The sequence below is a fragment of the Elephantulus edwardii genome, unplaced genomic scaffold (assembly GCF_000299155.1).
Source record: "Elephantulus edwardii isolate Elephantulus edwardi_28Jun2011 unplaced genomic scaffold, EleEdw1.0 scaffold00378, whole genome shotgun sequence".
Taxonomy (NCBI): domain Eukaryota; kingdom Metazoa; phylum Chordata; class Mammalia; order Macroscelidea; family Macroscelididae; genus Elephantulus; species Elephantulus edwardii.
The window spans coordinates 1,355,077-1,360,910 of record NW_006400128.1 but is presented as its reverse complement, the minus strand read 5'-3'; the positions used below and the strand labels follow the sequence as shown (position 1 = coordinate 1,360,910).

General features: G+C 37.1%; 1 protein-coding gene across 1 annotated transcript in view; it reads left to right on the top strand.

Annotated features, from left to right (window-relative positions):
* The window catches only part of BRWD3 (bromodomain and WD repeat domain containing 3), a 363,038-nt gene that overhangs the window by 171,713 nt on the left and 185,491 nt on the right, over positions 1-5,834 (top strand). The window lies entirely within an intron of this gene.

Sequence of the window (5,834 nt, the reverse complement as noted above, 5' to 3'; positions counted from 1 at the left end):
TGCTTGGGAGGGTGGAGGGACGTCGTAGGAGAGGAAGGCCCTCTATGAGGTGTATTGATTCAGTGACTGGGATAATTGGGATGGGAGTGTCAGAGACAGTGCGATTGGCACAGGACAGAATGGAGTTAAGGGCTGTTGTACATAGGGTCGCTATGAGTCGCAAGCGACTCGACAGCACATAACAACAACAACAACATGAAGATGTTTATTTGTCCAGTAGTGAGGATTTTTGTCTTCTTGATATTGCGACGTTACTCATTGAATGCTACAGTCTTTGCTTTTCTGTAGCAAGTACTTCATGTCTTCACATTCTGTAAGGTTGTTTGTATTATCTGCAGCAAGGCTTTGTTAAAGTGTAATTTGTTGATTAGTCTTTCTCCAAGCCTGATACCACTCTCTTCTTCATGTAGTCCAAATTCTTGTATTATTTGTTCATTATACCCATTATATAGGTATGGATAAGGACACAACCCTGACACATATCTTTTCTATTTTAAGCCATGCAGCATGCCCTGTTCTGTTCCAATTACTTCTTCTTGGTCTATGTATAGATTTCCCATGAGTATAGTTAAGTTTCCTGAATTCTGGTTCTCCTTAATGTTATCTGCACATTTGAAGGATTGTGCATAGTTAATAAAACACAAACATATTTCTGTTTTCTTTCAACTAAGACACATCTGATGTCAGCAATAATATCTGTTGTTTTAAGGCCATTTGTGAATCCATCCTGTATTTCTGGCAGTTCCTTGTCAGTGTACTGCTCTCCTCATTGTCCAGTAATCATCAGCAAGATTTTTACTTATATGCTCTAGTGATAATATCCATAGGGAGTTGCTCTGATAACCCAAAGGCCTTGCCTTTATGGCCTGTGTCCTATGTGATTTAAAGCCTTGGAGGTTCAATGGAGGGTCCAATATGAGTTAGAGCTTGAGAATGATATTAATGATATTGTTAGAGAATTTTTACACTTTTATAGATGACCTTTTTATTGGAATGGAAAAAAATAAGAAATTCATTGGCTTTATTGACCAAGTGTCTGTCTTCCAAATTTCTTGACATGGAGGAATGAGCACATAGGGCTGCATCTGTTTGTGGAAATAACTAATAGTATTCTACCAATTCCTGGGGCTTTACTTTTTTGCAAGTGCCTTTAGTGCTACTTCTTTTTCAGTACCATTACTTGCTGTCATTTTGCCATATTGTAGTGACTTAAGTGTTGCTGTGATGCTGCAAGGTATGCCAGTCATATTTCAGATACTAGCAGGTTCACCCATGGTGGTTGTATTTCAACAAAACTTAGTCCAAGTCAGATAAAAAGCAGGACTGTTCATCCACTTCTAAAATAAAACACACTCAAAAATACTATGAGTAATGTCTGAACATTTTTGGATAAAATGGTAGGAAATGAGCCTCTTAGGTTAGAAGGTCCTCAAAACTAGACTGGGGAAGGGCAGATTCATCAATGTAGCTTCTACTTTATGGTATGGATGGCATGAAGCTTTCACCCAATAGAAGACCTTCATTTACTGATGTGATGAGATTCAAATGAAGAGAAATAAGTGAAAGTATCCATTAGTAATGAGAAAGTAGACTACAAAGTACGAATTTAAGAGAATTGCAAGTTATAAAAAATTAAATGGAACACACTTTAGGTTCTAGTGAACTTATATGAACTGGTATTATTCATTTGATTCAAATAAGATTATCATAACTTGTTAGGTGTCATCACGTTGAATCTGACCCTTAGTGACACTGTGAATAGTAGATTTGAACCCAGTCCTATCCTATGCCATCCTCGTCATCTCTGACACACCTCAACCAATTACTGCAGTCACTGTGTCAGTACACCTCATTGAAGGTCTTCCTTTCTTTTGCTGACCCCTCCACCTTACTAAGTACATATTCCTTTTCTAAGGAATAAGCTCCCCTAACAATAGGCCCAAAGGATGTGAGATGAAGCTTTACCATCTTTGACTCCAGGGACCACGGTGGCTGCACTTATCCCAAAATATTTCTTCTTTTGACAGCCTGTGTGCTCTTTAGCTCTATTCTCCAACACCAAAACTCAAAAGTATCGAATTCTTCTTTTCTCATCTTTATGTACTGTTCAACTCTCAGATGCATAGCAAGTGATTGAAAAGATCAGAGCTTGAATCAAGCATACCTTAGTCTTTAAAGTGACATCATTGCTCCTCAATATTTTGGAGAGGTCCCTGACAATGGATTTGGCCAATGTTATACATCTCCTGACTGCTCATACCAACACTGTTGAGTATGGATCCAAGTAAAATGAAATAAATGAGAATTTCAGTCATTTCTCCATCTATCTAGATAGTGATTATCAGTGCAGCAGTAAGGATTTTTGTCTTCTTGATGTTGAGACATAAGCTATATTGATCTTCTACCGTAAGCATTTAAAGTACTCAGCAGTTTCAGCAAGCAAGGTTTTGTCATATGCATAGTGCAAATTGTTGATGAGTCTTTCTCCAATCCTGATACCACATTCTTCTAGAGAAAGGATATAGACCTCATTCACACATTTCTTAGTTTTAAACCATGCAGTGTTTCCTTTATCTGTTTTGACAGCTATTTCTTGGTCTAGGTATGAGGTTTTATGTGCACTACTAAGTCAATGTCAGCCATATTTTGTTGTGAAACAAATGCCTTTGCATAGTCAATCAAACACAAATAGACATGTTTCTGGTACAGTATGCTTTCTACCAAGATCTTTCTTGTATTTTACACTTTCTGCTAAGATCCATCAGACATCAGCCATGATGTTTCTTGTGCCACAGCCTCTTCTGGATTTTGTTTGAATTTCTGGAATTTCTCTGTCAATGTAAAAAATATTTAGCCATTTTTTAATAATCTTCAAGATTTTGCTTGCAGTGCTGTTGTTGTTATTAAGTGTCACTGAGTTGAGTACAACTCGTGGTGACCCTATGAAGAACAGATATGAACCCTTTTATCCTGTGTCATTCTTATCAGGTCTTACATACTTGAGCCCATTTCTGCAGTCATTGCATCACTCGATCTCACTGAGGATCTTCCCTTTCTTTGCTGACACTCATCTTTCCAAGCAAGACGTCCTTCTGGAAACAATAACCTCTCCTAGCAACATGCTTTGCTATCCTTGTTTCCAAGGAGTATTATGGCTTCATTTTTTTCCCCAAGATGTACCTATTTGTTCTTTTGGATAGCCAGAACTCTTCTTCAATACCACAACTCAAAGGCATCAATTTTTATCCTATCATCATCCTTATTTCATTGTCCAGCTCTTAGATGCATAGCTAGTGATCAGAAAGACCATGGCCTGAATCAGATGCAGCTTAGTCTTTAAACTGACATCATTGCTCCTCATGATTTTAGAAGTTCCCTGCTGGTGGACGTGCCCAATGTAATATGTCTCTAGATCTCCTGGCTGTAAGTACCAAAGATGTTGATTGTGGATCAAAGTAGGTAAAATTCGTGCGCAATGTAATATGTCTCTAGATCTCCTGGCTGCAAGTACCAAAGATGTTGATTGTGGATCAAAGTAGGTAAAATTGTTGCCAATTTCTGTCTTTTTTCCATCTATATAAAAAAGAGTGAGGGCCAAGTTAGGAGCACCATATTGGAGGTGACAGTTTTTGTTTTCTTGATGTTGAGATGCAATCCATATTGAAGTCTGTAGTCTTTGAGCTTCTGCAACGATCGTTTCCAGTCATCGTCACTTTCAAGAAGAAACGTTATGTCATCTACATAACACAAGTTGTTAATAATCTTCCTCACATCCTGAGGCCACATTTTTGTTCATATAGTTCAGCTTCTTGAAGTATTTGCTCAGCATACAGATTGAATAGATACGAAGAAAGGTTACAACCCTGACACACACCTTTCCTGGTTTTAAACCGTGTAGTGGTCTCTTACCCAAGGAAAGTAGCTCTTTGATCTAGGTGTAAGTTTCAAATTAGCATAATTAAGTGTTTTAGGATTCCCATTTTTCTCAATGTTAGCCATCATTTGTTGTGATGTACCCAGTCAAATGTCTTTGCATAGCCAGTAAAACACAAGTATTTTTCTTTTATTCTCTGCTGTCATTCCATATATTTCTGCCACCAGCAATGATATCTCTTGTGTCAGAGCCTCTTCTAAACTCAGCTTATAATTCTGGTAGTTCTATGTTATTGAACTTTTCTAGCTGTTCTTAGATGATCTTAAATAATATTTCATTTGTGTGTATTGTTAACTTTCTGTCCTTTCTTTGGAATATGGGACTCTGTATGGAAGCCTGCCAGTCAGTTGTCCAAACCACTTTCCTCCAGAATTCCTAGGATCACATCCAGGGCTGCCTTTGTTATTTGATACATGACAATTAGTGTTCTATTGATTCCTAGGGCCTTATTTTTAGCCTAGGCCTTAAGTGTAGCTTTAACTTTTTCCTTCATCACCATTGTCTCTTTTTTATATGGTTCTTCTACATATTTATCAGTGTCAACAAATTCTTTTTGGTAACTGTATCAAAACTCATTTGATAATTGTGTATTTTTTTCCATCTTTTTTGATGCTTCTTGGATCTTTCAAGATTTTGCTCATAGTATATATCAGTATTGCAACTTGTGGCTGAACCTGTTTTTCAGTTCTTTTAACTTTCGAAATGCTGAGCAAATACTTCCATTTTTATTGTCTAATGTACAAAAAAGACAATGTACTTTTCACTGAACTTTTCCCCCAGTTCACGTACTAAATAGACTTGTATTTTCTGGAAAGATTTCAGTTGACGAACAGGAACAAAGATTATAATAGCTTTCCAACCACCACCAATTTCAGTTTCCTTGTTGTTGTATTATATGCCGTCGAGTTGCCTGAGACTCAGTAGCGACCCCATGTACAGCAGCTCTGAACCCTTCTCTATCATGAGCCAACCTCACCATCTCTGACATACGTATCTCCATTACTTCAGTCATGGAATCAATCCATCTCATCAAGGGCTTTCCCCTTCTGTGCTGTCCCTCCACCGCCTTAATTGCAGTTATATTCAGCTCTCGTAATTGACAAGAAGAGCCTGAGAGATACCAGACACAAATTTATCTGGCTTTTCACCATTGAACTTCACAGTCTTTGTGCTTGAAATGAACACAAGCCTTTTTAGTGCTGAGCACTGGCCTAAGAAAAGCCAGAGATAATTTTTTTAAAAAAACATCATAGAATATGATTTTTAATTTTTTAAAGAATAATGGAATTTATTAATGAGTAATCATAATGCATTTTATGAGTAATATTTTAATCATCAAAATACTGAGGTACTATCCAAACAATACTGAAAGGCCTAATTTTTACTTCAGGCAAAGCATTTTAGTTGAATTTATGTAAAATTTAACTAAATTATTATTGCTGTATGACATTACCTTGGATTTTATGATACAGAAAATTAATTTTAAGATAGGTTAAACAGGAGTCAGAACGAAGGCTGCAATAGTGGAGTGGACCTGGGGGGTGAAAGAATTTTTCTTTTACTTTTCAAAGAGAGTACTGGGAGGGAGTGTGGACAAGGAGAAAAATGCAACAATGAATGAATGGAAATCCAACATCTCTGTAAATTTTCCTTAAAATTAATAATAATACACTGTTGTAGAATGGGACTGACATCAGGGTTGGGGAAAGAATGAGAAAACTGGATAAATTATGTATACTGCATTGAAATGGATGAGGGAGAGAACAGTTCAAAAGCAATATATTATAGGGTATTATGATTATCATAAGAGTCCGGAATGAAGGTTGCAGAGTGGAGTATACTCGGGGGTGGGGTGGCTGCGGGGGGATTGTATGCCAATGAAGGAATTTTTCTTTTACTT